Genomic DNA, 14,085 nt, shown 5'->3' with positions numbered 1-14,085 from the left:
AAAACCAAGAAGGATGTTCCTTCCTATCATAGGGTTCCATGTAGCTATGGAACCAATCCTAGGTCTAGGAGTCAAGTTAAGAATACAAGGAAAGTTATTCCTAGGAGTATCTTTGCAACAACAAATGTGACTAAGACTTCTAAGAAGTCAAAGAAAGTCACCAAGAAGGTCACAAGGGAAGCTATCCCTAGAGTTGACCTAGAGAAAGTGACCAAGGCTTCTAAGAAGCCAGGAAAGATTATTAGGAAGGTATCTAGGGAAGTTATCCCTACTGAGTACCTAGAGAATCCAAGGACCACCAATAGATTTTGAGTTTTGAGGAGCATATTCTCTACACTATAGATGAGTTTAGAGAGTGTCAACTTCAAATGGAAGGGTGGTTAACCCAACCTTGATAAAGTTGACACTTGGAGGCATTTTCAAGATTTTTGTTAACCTTTGAAAATGAAAAGAATTAATTGTTTACTCTTTGGAAGAGTAAAATGTGCCAAAATTTGAGGAATTGAACTTAATTTAAATTGGCACACTTGAGAAAAACATAAGAAATGCCAAGTTGGGATTTTGGTATTTTCTTAAGGAGTTAAGAGCAAATTTAAGTCTTAATTTAAGTGATTACTCTTTGGAAGAGTAAAATGTGTCAAACCTTGAAAAATTACACAGAATTTAAATTGGCACAACTAAGGAAAGGAAAAAGAAATGTCAAGTTGGGGTTTGACATTTTCTTGAGAAAATATGGGCAATATAGGATTAGGTTTTAAATTAGCTAAGGATTAAGGATATTTAGATAGGTTATCTAGGTATATTTTATTTATACTAATTTACCATGATTGTTTATCCATCATATGCCATGACATCATATTTTGCATTCATGCTTATTATGAAAAATATAAAAATACCATGTCATGTCATATATACATCAAATAGCTAAAGTGTATTTTCTTTTGAAAATCATTTATTTAGATGTATGACATAAATCATCATGTATTATTTTTAATTCCTTGCAATTAAGGACAATGACATTTATTAACAAGTGACATCGTAGGTGGATGTTCATAATTCACAAAAATGTCTAGATAGACATGCATGATCCCTAGTTTAGGGCAAAACCAAAATCCACATCGTACAAAGATTATAAGGTGACTTGTATGTGTTTTAGTACACATTAAATACAAGTGAGATGCTAGGATGATGAACAAGACTCAAGATGTTGATTTAGTGCATCTAGTGGAGTTTTGATTTTATCAAAACGTATAGTTATGTGTACTCCAATCATTGGGAAAGCTAATGTACAAGTCATGTGCATTGAGTCCAAAGAACATGGTTGGAAATTGGTTTTGAAAAATATTTTAAATATACTTTGAAAAATCTTGGTAAAGGCTATCTTTTGATAGTAATCATCATTGAAAAGTTAAACACAAACTTGAAAGAAACATTGAAATTTTTGTAAGTTTCTAAGTGTGTGTTAATCTTTGAAAATAAGATGTATTTCCTTAGAAAACTATTTTTCAATGATAGTATATACCCTAAATATTGTCTACAACAATTTTCATGATTTTTAAAATTTTGTAGAATTTTTGGGGAGTTTCTGAATTTCACTAAAATTGAATTTCAAGAAATCAGAACTCCAATTCATCGGGCGATCGATTGGAGTGTCTCAATCGATCGAGTGATCGATTGAGATGGGAGTTTCTCACGAGCATAGGCTTGCAGGATCGATCAGCCGATCGATTCAACGATGTTGAATCGATCAGGCAATCGATCCAAGGTGATTTTCCGCAAACAATAGCTCGCGGAATTGATCGAGCGATCGATTGAAACTGGTGTCAATCGATTGAGTCCCAATCCAATTGATTGAAAAGGTTGATTTTGGCTAGGAAAGTGTGATTTCAACACTTTAAGCCATTTTTAGCCCCTTTAACCATTCCTAACCCCTTGAAATACATTTGAATATATTTAGGGGGAGTTTTCATGAGAAAAACAAAGAGAAATGGTTAAGGAACACTAGGTTGAAGTTTAGGATGAGGTTAGTTTCAATATTGAATATTTTGAACCTCAAAACTTTAAATTTTTTAGTTTCCTAAAGGTTTAGGGATTCCAAGTCATTATTGGTACAATGACAGAAGTTTGAAGCATGTTTTTAAGGGAAGCTACTCTTTAAAGATATGGAAATACTTTTCTAAAATCATTGAAGGTGGTAAATCCTTCATTTGGAAAAATGCTCAAGGTTGAGCATTGGGGAACAATGGAAGATTGGATATCTTCATTGTAGAAAAGGAGTATGCTCAAGAATGAGCATTGAATATAATGAAGGGTATGAGACCTTCATTGTGAGTGTGAAGTTGGTTAATGCTCGAGAGTGAGCATTGAACATTGAAGATAATGAAGGGTATGGGGCCTTTATTGTGCTGTTGTAAACAAAAAGTGAGGTTGTGAACAATGTTGAGTAACTCTTCAGGGGGAGAGTTTTTGATGTGTGCCAATAGGGGGAGAAATATAGGATTTAAGTTAGGCATTTGTCCCTCAAGAAAGTTTAGGGAGAATGTAGGGTCTACATTATGCTTTCATTATCCAAAGGGCATTGGCATGAAGAATAAGTTGAGGCTATGAGATTAGGCTAACTTAAAGGTATTGTCAAATATCAAAAAGAGGGAGATTGTTGGTGCAATATCCCTAGGTCAAGGCTGACCTAGTTGACTAAGCTTGAGTTGGCTCAAGCTTGAGTCTTGATGTTTGGATTTTGATGTTTGACAATACATGGAGATTGCATATGAAATCATCCGATTGGGGAGATTATTGATATAATTCCCTCTGGTCAAGGACTAACCAGTTAGATGTGAAGAAGAGTCAAGTAGGTCAAGATTGACCGAATACTTGATTAGGAAAGTCCTAACTGGAGATTAGGCAAGGGGAAGTCCTAATGAGTGAAGCCAAGCAGTTGAAAGTCCCGGTGAGTGAAGCCGGATAGTGGAAAAATCCTGGTGAGTGAAGCCAGGTGAAAATCCTATTGAGTGAAGCCAGGCAGATGGAAAGCCCTAGTGAGTGAAGCTAGGAAGAAGGAAAGATCTGGTGAGTGATGCCAAATATGTGGAAATCCAGGTGGGTCAAGGTTGACCGGACACCTAGTATTGGGAAGCCCAAGTAGGTCAAAGGATTGATCGAATACTTGGCACAAGGAAATCCAGATGGGTCAAGGGTGACCCGACATTTGGTGGAAGACCAAGTGGGTTATGGAGGACCAGACACTTAGCACGAGACGGTAAGTCCAAGTGGATCAAGGTTGACCGGACACTTGGCACGAAGGAAAAAGTCCAAGTGGGTCAAATGATTGACCAAACACTTGGTGAATGAGTCCCAGCAGGTCAAGGTTGACCGGATGCTAGGCATGAGGAGCCCCAACAAGCCACGATTGACTGAATGTTGGGTTTGGGGCACCTTAGACTTAACTCGGTCAAGCTAGGGTTGGTTAATTTGATTAAGTGATTAAATTGGACTGAGCCCAATCGATCAGCTAATTGATTAGGTACAGTGATGTGACAAACAACATCCCAATTGATCAACTGATCGATTGGGAAGAAATATCGTGAGCATAGAACGGTCCCCAATCGATCAGTCGATCGATTGGGCATCGCCAATCGATCAGTAGATCGACTGGGGGCTGGAAATCGCGTGTGACGCGAGAGAGCTAAATCGATTGGCCTATCGATTCATGTCATTTTCCAGAGAGTACAGAAGAAGGTTGAATCGATCAGCAGATCGATTCAACCTCCCCAATCAATCGACCGATCGATTGGGAGACGACCGTTGCGCAGGATAAAATCGTTGGCGAGCATCTTCCTCCAAGTTCTTCCTCTCAACTTCTTGCGATCTCTCTCACAAATTCACGCCGATTCTTGAAGATTTCTTGGAGAAAAGTGTTGCTGCACTTCCAAGGTCAAGAGATGTTCTAGGGTTTCAATTTTATGTTGTAAATCATGTAAGATTTTACTTGTATTTGCTTCCCTCTTCTTTCTTCTTGTATTGAGAGCTTATATAGGGCTTCTCCGCCTTCGGTAGTTACCGTAAAGGAACATTTTCATAGTGGATGAGCGTGTCGTGTGTGGATCCTTGGATTAGTCACCTCTTCTTGAGGTGGATACCAAGTAAATCCTCATGTTAGCATTGTGAGTTTTGTTTCAAGTCCTTTCGCTGCATATCAACAACAACGAAGCAAGTCAATGAAGTATGATGAGCTATTCCCCCCCCCCCCCCCCCCTCTAGCTACAAATCGACCCTAACACAAGAGGCATGAATTCAATCTGTGGAGGATGCAGATGGAAAACTTCATCCTTATGAATGACTTCGATGGCAGCATGACACTGAGACGATCAACTCAAAACACAGAAGCCAACAGAAAAGTAATAAATTTAATTGTAAAATTATTACTTAATAAAATCATATGTACAATTGGAGAACACTAAGATGCCTATGAGTTCTGGACTCGTTTGACCAAGCTTCACGAGGAGCCGATGGAGCTAGAAGATTAAGTCAAAAGTGAATCTCGACTTAAGTCCAACTCAACAGAAAAACTTACTGAATTAGGGGTTGCACTTGAGGTAAGTCCAATTTACCAAAATACCTTATTAGTAGTGATTTACATAATATGCATGATAAGTTAGATATTATTTCTTGTAATTAATTATTTCATAAAAAGATATAATTAATTCAACAAATTTAAATTTAAATAAAATAATTAATAAAAATTTAATCCATTCAAACCTTTAGATAAACTTAAAATCTAAAAATGATGAAGTCAATATAGATCTAGATAAGGTTAATATATTTCTTGATAAAGTAATTTGTAATCTAGATCTAGAAATTTCTATCAAAAATAACAATTTAAATATCAAAGATAAGATCTTAAACAAAGATAATTCAATCAATTCAAAATTAAAAATTAATAGAAATTTAAATCTTAAGGATAAATCTATAGATAGAACTAATTTGATAAAACCAAAACTAAATCATACTAATTCAAAATCAATAATAAAAAGTCAAATATTAAAGACAAACCTTTAAAGAAAAATAATTTAAACAATTTAACTAATTCAAAATTAAAAATTAATAAAAACTTACATATTAAATATAATCAGTTATACAAAGATAATTCAAACAATTTAATAAATTTAAAATTAAAAAAAATAAATATTAAGGATAATTTAACCAACTTAATTAATTCGAAATTAAAAATATAAATTCAACCTAAACTACACTTAATTAAACTTTAACAAAAACTTAATTAAATTAGACTTAACAAATTAAAGAAAGAGTTCTGAAAGCTTGTCTAACTAAGCAAGTAGAACCAAACAAAATCCACATAAACCTAAACAAAAATTTAAAAAGAAAATTAATAATTCAGAAGAGGCTCCAAATTAGTTGACACCTCCAAAAATAATAATTTATCCGACTGGATAATTACGATTAGGATAAATATGGATAAAAGTTTAACTTGATAAATGGTACTAGAGAAGTTTTGGATGATAGTATGTTAGGGAAGCTCTGTTGCATGTCTAGGAAAATATGGTTTCAACCTGGTGCATTTGGCTTAGTGGAACTAACTAATTGAAGTTACCCCTTACCAATCCTAGCTGGTTAGACAAAAGTTTTGTACTAATTCAGTGGGCAGGACTATTTGGAATATTTTGAATGCGTGGTTACTCTAATGATGTCCAGGTGACTCACTATAGTTTAGAAGTTTATCCAAAAAATGTATGTTTGTTGAACCCAAAGTTAAACTAGAATCTAACACAAGTTAAATCAAACTGTGAAATTCAACTTATCTCACAAAATCATAGGGTCTCATTGTCCGGAAATTTAGACTAGGTGAGATGAAAAAGGATTTAATTAAAACTTAATTAAACTAAAGTAAAATTAGTTAATGTATTACATCAAATTAAAAATCATTTTAAAAAAATTATTTAAAAAATTATTTTAAAATTATTTTAAAAATTATTTAAAAATTATTTTATATTTTTTAATTCTTTTAAAAAAAATTTAAAAGCCTTTTAAAAATTATTTTAAAAATCCTTTTTAAAGTCCTTTAAAAATTATCATAAAAATCTTTTAAAAATTCTTTTAAAATTATTTTAAAAATATTTTAAAAATTACTTTTAAAATATTTTTAAAATTATTTTTAAAAATTCTTTTAAAAATATTTAAAATTTTATTTTAAAAATTATTTTTAAAAATAAATTATTGTAAAAAAAATTATTATTTTAAAATTCTCTTAAAATATTACTTAAACACTTACTAAAAATTACAAATTTTAATTAAAACTTATACTAAAATATTAATTAAATTTAACTTAAAATAAAACATTAATCTATACAACTTTAATCTAACATTAATTAAGAACTTAGGCCAATATTAATTTGACTAAAGATTTAACTTAACCTAATTAGTATCTTAATTTAACCTAATTAACTCTAATTCACTTTAAATTAAACTTGACTTTACATTAAAAAGTTAATTAAAGCTTAAACTTAATTTAACTTAATCAATTTTAATTTGTTAATCAAAATCTTAACTTTACTTTTATTAAATCATAATTTATCTTAATTAAAGATTGACTCAAATTGAACTTTAACTTTACTTAACTTTGCTTAATAACTTTAACAAATTAATACTGACTCTAAACTTAATTAATCCTAATTTAACGTAACTTAAGTTAAATCTAATCAAAACTTAAAGATGAAGTAACTAAAAAAAGTAAATTATAACCAATACTTTCATTAATCAATTAACTCAATCAATTAATATAAAATTTAAGTTGTTTTTGTAAAATACTATAACAAAATAATAATAATAAGTTGTAATGGACGAATAACCTTAATGTAATTTTTTAGAAATTTTCAGGAATTTTCTGAGAATTTTTCAGAGCTCGTATGATGTAATTTGAGGGGATGAATTTATAGGATGGGGAAAATCCTATTTAGAATAACCATTTAGTGGGAGTTGATTTAGGAGCGTACTTAAGGTTTGATTAAACAAAACCTAAGTATTTATACATCGCTACATAAACCTAACCTATTAATTCTTCCCATTTTTCTTTGCTCCTGACGTCGTCTCCCTATTCTCGTCGCGATCGTGTCAACGCGACGAGGTCGAGCTCGCCAATGTCGCTCACCCCACACCGGCTGAGCCTCCCATCCTCATTATCAATCACCACCCTCACCTTCCCTTCACATCTTCCTTGATCTGATTTGAGTGCCAACCACACCACCGCATCGTCGTCTCTACCGACTCGTCGATGCAGCCTTCTTCCAATGGATCACTGCATGAGTAGTGGAGATTTGGCCTGGGCTTGAGTTCACCTATGAATCTCCCTTCTCTACTGGAGATTTAGGGCTTCCGGCGGCCGGATTTGAGGTATGCACTCAAATCTAGATCTGGATTTAGGAATTTGGGTGTTGGTTTGCTGAATTGGACAACCAAAAATGAGTTGGGCAGTAGGCTTGTTATTTTCGGCCAGTCAATCCTTCTATTCACCACTCACACTCAAGTTTCCTTTTCATTTCCAGAGATTTTGCTGTTGGATCTGAGCCTTGTCACCCTTACCGACCACCACCTATTTCGGCCAACAACATCAGCAGAGACCATACAGGGTTCCGGAAAATTCTGGTGAGTCTGTGTCTAGTTGTGATTGAACTAATTTTAGAGTTTGGTGAGTTTTGAACTGATTATGCTAGAACTAAATCCTAAGGGGATTACGGGATTGTTACGAATTTGTAATATGTTGGATTACAAATTTATGTTTTGATTGGGATAAATTGAGTAATGTTGTAGAATAAATTCATTGGTTTATTAATTGATGATAAGTGGATTAATCAATTGGCATCTAGATTAAAAATTGAGTGGTTAATAGATTTAGTAATTAATCGTTGATCAAAGAATTTTTGATTCAAGATTTAATTGGATCAATTAGGTTGGATGATAGAGCTAACTCTACTTTGATCAACTGATGAGATTAGCAGGAGTTAAACACTTAGTTATGGATTAATTAATGATCATTAACGAGAGTTCTCCCGGATTAGTTTGGGACTTGATTTAGTAACTTAAGAAATTATATCATTAGCTAAATTACACTTGGTTGCAGGTCCTGGATCTGGGACGAGCTAGGCATCGTGGGACTTTTCTGATATGATTTCCTTTTCGAGGCGGGTACCTTTGACTTATCTTCTTTTGATATGGTCATTATTGTTGGAACCCCAAGGTTGATTTGGTGTGATCAACAAGTTAAGTTAGGTCCTGTGTGTTTCTAACCTTGTGTCTAAGTGTGCAGGAGCTTAGGAGCACAGGTAGTCGAGCAGAAGATGCAGCTAGTGAGAAGGACGGCACGCGGTGTGTCCGAGCTACGAGGCGCTACGGAAGAGTACACCGACGGACGAGAAGGAAGCGTGCGATGGTTCAGAGGGACGAAAGCCGGAGCGGAAGATTGCTCGGGGAGTAAGAGACGCAGCTAGAGAGAAGGTTGGCATGGGGTGCGATCGAGGGATGAACACTGCGGATGAGTACGCTGGCGGACGAGAAGGAAGCACGCAGCGATTCCAAGGGACGAGAAGCCGGAGCGGAAGCTCGCTCGAGAAGACAGGAACTTGGGTTCGGGTGAGCCCTTTTCCGGATGGCAGAGATCACTCAAGCGAGCGAATCCGGAGTAGAAAACCTGGATCGAGGCGAGCAGAGCCAGAGCAAAGGACCCGGAATGAAAAAGTCAACCAGAGTTGACTCGGGGTCCGGGGCGCCCGGACTTTAAAAGTTGACCAGATCATGTCAAACGCAATCTGGACGTTGGGGGATAAATTTTTATCCCCCCAGGGTGCCCGGAACCCTCAGGGCGCCCCGACCAAGGCTATAAATATAGCATTGGTCCAGAAGCTTTTTCAACAACTCAGAAATTGTAATTCCAACACTTGTGCGCTCTCAGTTGTAGTTTAGCTTCTTTCCTTTGTGCTTCATCGTTGTACGAGGTTTCTCCGCCTGAAGGAGTTTTTAAGTACGATCACCTTCCTTGGATTAACAACCTCCCCGATTGTAACCAAGTCAATCCTGGTGTGCCTCGTTTTTTTTATTTATTTACTTTCTGCTATTACTTTTTTACAAGTGTTCTGTTGAGAGTTCGAGAAAGGTGTTCTTTTATTTTGCAGGATATTCAACCCCCCTTCTAGCCGGCTGCCAACGGTCCTACAAGTGGTATCAGAGCCGAAGCGCTTCAGGAGGACTAACTGGCAATCGAAGCAAAGATAATGGCCGGACCAAGCATCTACCCGCCGAAATACGAAGGGGATTTTGCAACCTGGAAAAAACTGATGCAAGTATTTTTCACAACAGATTTTGAACTAATTTTAACAATGGAACTTGGCTTTGTAGCTCCAGAGGGTAAAGAAAAAAAATCAATGGACGAAAAAGGAGCAGGCTGAGTACGTGGCGAACGACAAAGCAGAATACCATCTATTAAGCGTTCTTCCGCCACAAAAAGTCAATCGAATCGGAAACTACGACTCGGCAAAGGAACTTTGGGAAAAGTTCCTTGAGCTGCACGAAGGAACGTCCGAAGCCAAGCTCGCCAGAAGAGATCTACTTCGCAATCAACTCACCAGCCTGCGACTTGGGGAAGATGAGGCAGTTACGCATCTGCACTCAAGAATCAAAGAGATCATCACCGGACTGTCGAATCTTGAAGAAAAGGTAAGTAACCGAGATTCATTAAGGTACGCATTAAATTCATTTTCGAGAAATTCAAAATGGGCATCACTAGTAGATGCCTTTTACATTTCGAAAGATTTAGAAAAAATTTCATTAGAAGAATTCTTTTCAACATTTGAAGTGCATGAGTCAAGATGTGCAGGAATGAAGGAGCCCAAGAACAATGTCGCCCTCAAAGCTTCGAGAGACGAACATGAGTCGGAATCTTCTCTCGACGATGAGGAAATGGTAATGATGGTAAGAAGATTCAAGAAACTTTGTAAATCTAGATCTACTCACCATCCACAGGGGAAAAAGAAAAGGGTGATCCATTGCTACCACTGCGATGAAGAAGGGCACGTTTGTAAAATACCAAAAATAGGCGAATATTAATAAAAGAATTTTCTGGAATTTTTGGAAATTTTCCGGGAATTTTTCGGAACTCGTATGGACGAGTTAACGGGGATAAAAATAGGGCCCGGGAAAAGCCTGTTTGGATTACCCATTTAAGCGAGGAAAAGTTGGATTTATTTTTCTTTTTCTATTTCTTTTTCCTTTTCTTCAGTTCTCGCCGTTTTCCTCCTCTCCGCCACGCGCCTTCTCATCTCCTCCGCCGAAAATCACCCCGTGCCCTAACCTCCTAGCGCCGGCGGTTCCTTCTCCTTCGAGTACAAGCTGTGGCAAGGGGAAATCTTCCCTTTTCTCACCGATTCTGCCCTAGATGCCGGTACTGAGCCGATCCTCTTCCCCCATTTCTACTTCTTCCTCGTCTCCACAATCGCTCCTTAGCCGTGCCCTAGAATGAGCGCCGACCACTGTGCGGTGGATCTGAGCCACACCGCCGACGCCTCTTCCTTTGCAGAGTGTCGTCGCCGCACTGGACAGAGCCCTCTCTGCCTTCGTGTCGGCTGCCGTCTTCTTGTTGTGCCCTGGCGCCGCTGTCGACGCCAACAGACACCACCGGACCCTGCTAGTTCTTCACTGCCGGCTGAGGGTTGTTGCTCTTCTCGGTGACGATCACTGGACTTGAAGAGCATTCCGGCCACTGTTGCTTGCTTCCATCACCGGAGAAGGTCAGGTAATGGTCTTGTTAATTACAACCGAGATGTAGATTTTGGTATGCTATTGTAAGGATTTCAATTGTGAGTTTTGGGAATTTGTTGTTCAATTGGCAGTGAACAGCAACATGAAGTAGTTCGTGTTGGACTTATGACCATGAAGAGCATTGCTGATTGGAACATGAAGCCAACACAAGAAACTGATGCAACATTGATGATCATGTTGTTGACTAAGCATCATCATGTTGGAGAACAATTGTTGGTCCTCCAAGTTGAACGTTATTGATTTGGGTGGTTCTTCTAAGCAACCAAGTTGTGGTTCTGTGCTGATCAAGAGAGGGATGTGCTGCTCTTACTTCTTCGACTGTGTATCACAGTAGTGGTTTGGTGAAAAGAAAGTAAGTGATTGATTCTTATGAGGTGATGAATAGGGTTTTGATTTTAGTTATAGATCATGATGTAATCTAGATTATATGATTACGTTGTTGTGAGGGATTATAATTGTTGCAAGTTCTAATTTGTATGAATTAGTTATGAAATGATTGAGGAGTTGATGATTCCATTTAAGGTTCAAAATTTGATTTGGATTTAGGTTAGTTTCTCGGGAATATGATTTATCTAATTAATTAATATGTAATTAGCTAAATCTGTATATCGTGTTGTTACAGGACTGTGATTCGAGACGGGCGTCTCGACATCGGGTTGGTTCGATTCGATCTATATCGGAGGCGGGTACCTCTTGACTTATCTTTTATGATATCGTCATTTGGATATGCATAGTACTTTATAGCTACAAGCAATGAACATGTTTGTCTTTGGTATGTCACTGTTTGATATCCATAGCATGTTAGGTTTATCGCCTGTGACGTATCCGTGCTTATATCATGTGATTTATTGCCATGAGTACTGTATTACCATGAGTATCTTAGTTTCTAGAATAAGTGACATACCATGTTTTACTGAGGTTAGGACTAGGTTCTGGACTTTTGGTTTCAGTCATGTGTATCGAGATTGTCTGATACTTAGATTTTATGCCATGACTGGCTTGTGTACCTCTATTTGTATATCATATATGATTCGTGTATCTAGACCTTGATTTTTGATATGTGCATATTGTTGGTACATATGCTATGGAAGGGGGATATGTTTAGGATCTAGGTTGTTATACCATAGAGGACCAGTATACCCTAGATCGGATTTGACATACTGATACTGTGGTACCCATATTATGTATATATAGATTTTTCTTTACGCTGATCGGGACATTCCATACTTATTATGTTCAGGACATAGGTTTTTTTTGAGATTTTATCTGACTGTGTACTCTAGATCTTGGTATGTGACCATCGATTTTACCGTACTCATTTTATACATATGGATATGGTTATGTTGATCAGTTTATGACCATGCTTAGTATCATGCATCATGATTGCATGCTGCGCGATTGTCGGCTCTACTATGGTTGAGCACATCGCCAGTTACATGTACTGCACACACCACCACTCATGGATTAGTGGTATATCAGACAGGTGTGTGGCGGTTCTGCTGTTTGGCTTCGTTGGTCTGAGGACTCAGCGTGGTAGCCGGCAGTCAGTTCCGCTCTGTTTGGCTCCGCTGGCATTTAGTGTAGCAGCATAGTAGCCGGCAGACGGTGGACTCTGTTTGGCTCCGTTGGTCAGGTGACTCAGTGTGGGCAGAGATACCTCCCGCCATCGTGTCTGGAGTTGAGAGCATTGAGCTCCCCATTTATGATTTGGGGTCACGGGACAGGAGTTCGACAAGATCCGTCCACTCGGTCACTCATCGGGAGTAGTGACGACAGCACAGTTGTCATGACCCTACCCACTCGGTCTCACCATTTGTGTGTGATATGATCGAGTGGCAGGGGTGACCAGGACGCATCATTAGCATCATATGCATTGATGCATTTATATTTTATGATTGTGTTTGCTGCATTTGGTTGCCTGCATTTGGTTGGATACATACTTTTGACTGCATACAGGATTATTGACACTTTCGGTTTGACGACCCTTTTGTCTGGATAGGAGTTCCTGGTGAGTACAGCTTCCTCAGTTACCTTTCAGTTTTTGCGTATTCCCTATATATGATTAGGAAGCTGTATTCCATGTTTGTTGCTGTTAGATATATCTTACTACTCATGTCCATTGGTATTTGCTGAGTTGTTGAACTCACCCCCGTTGATACTATCTTTTTCAGGTACCAGGTTGGTTTTGGTGTCGCTTGGAGTATCCTGTCTGCTAGTCCCCACGTCACATCAGAGGACTTATCGTTTTCACGTATGTTTTGCTTGTTTTATGTATCAGTTTGTTTAGCTCTGTACTCTGGTTTTATTTTTGGAGGGTTGATGTTGTTATGTGGTGTTTTGTATTTGTTATTGGTTGTGTAAGCCTAGCCGGCTAGCAGTTTTGTGTTTTGGTTTTGGTACAGCCGAGTGGGCTACTTTATTTTTAACTGTGTGGTTGTGTCAGCCAGAGGCTGAATTTGATATTAACTGCGTGGTGTTTGTTTTCTTTTATTGTTATTATTCCAGCCGCATGTGGCTGAGGTATATAGTGCTTGTAGAAAAGTTTCAGATTGTCCGCCGTACAGGGGAGATGCTGCCGAAATTTCTTCGGACAGAGACTCCTCTGGGGCATGACAACGTCAAGGACAACTACCCCAAGCTTAAGAACAAGGACAAAGAGAAGGGTAAGAAGCATATCCAAAAGCGAAAGGCCCTAAAGGCGATGTAGGACGATACATCGTCAGAGTCGGAAGTCGAGGCATTCTCCAGACTTGCTCTAATGGCAAGTCATCAAGACGACGATTGTGAGTTAAGCTCTTCCGAAATGAGCATCGAAAGCATCGATGAAGGGGGAGCCACGTTGGAAGAAAGCAGCAGTTTGTTGGTGCAGGAAGCATCCGACGATCGAACCTAAGTTTTGATAATGGCAAAGGGATTCAAAGTTAAGATTCTCTGTTATCTAACATGTTGAATGAGTATTTCAGGAAAGTCCTAACTGCGGTTAGGCAGGTGAAAACCCTAGGGGGTGGTAACCCTAGGTCCTAGGGGGTGGTAACCCTAGGTGGAGAAAAGTCCTAGCTGCGGTTAGGCAAAGGGAAAACCCTAGGGGGTGGTAACCCTAGGTCATAGGGGGTGGTAACCCTATGCGGAAAGTCTTGGCAGGTCGATGGCTTCAGGCAAAAGTCCTAGGGGGTGGTAACCCTAGGTGGAAAGTCCTGGTGTCGCGAACCAGGTGAAAGACTGGACTAGCCGGGGATGTCCAGCAGAAAGTCCGGAAGCATCGAG

The 14,085-nt window shown here is 38.1% G+C and overlaps 1 long non-coding RNA gene across 1 annotated transcript; it reads left to right on the top strand.

The window, feature by feature from the left end:
• The first annotated feature begins 10,614 nt into the window (after nt 1–10,614).
• Nucleotides 10,615–11,503, top strand: LOC121977631. Its single transcript, XR_006110980.1, has 3 exons — nt 10,615–10,795; nt 10,893–11,173; nt 11,444–11,503. It is a non-coding gene; the product is annotated as an uncharacterized LOC121977631 (long non-coding RNA).
• Nucleotides 11,504–14,085: the final 2,582 nt, after the last annotated feature.

Source organism: Zingiber officinale, chromosome 4B, assembly GCF_018446385.1.
Source record: "Zingiber officinale cultivar Zhangliang chromosome 4B, Zo_v1.1, whole genome shotgun sequence".
Lineage (NCBI taxonomy): Eukaryota > Viridiplantae > Streptophyta > Magnoliopsida > Zingiberales > Zingiberaceae > Zingiber > Zingiber officinale.
The sequence above is the reverse complement of the archived record's forward strand: the minus strand, read 5'-3'. Positions and strand labels throughout refer to the sequence as shown.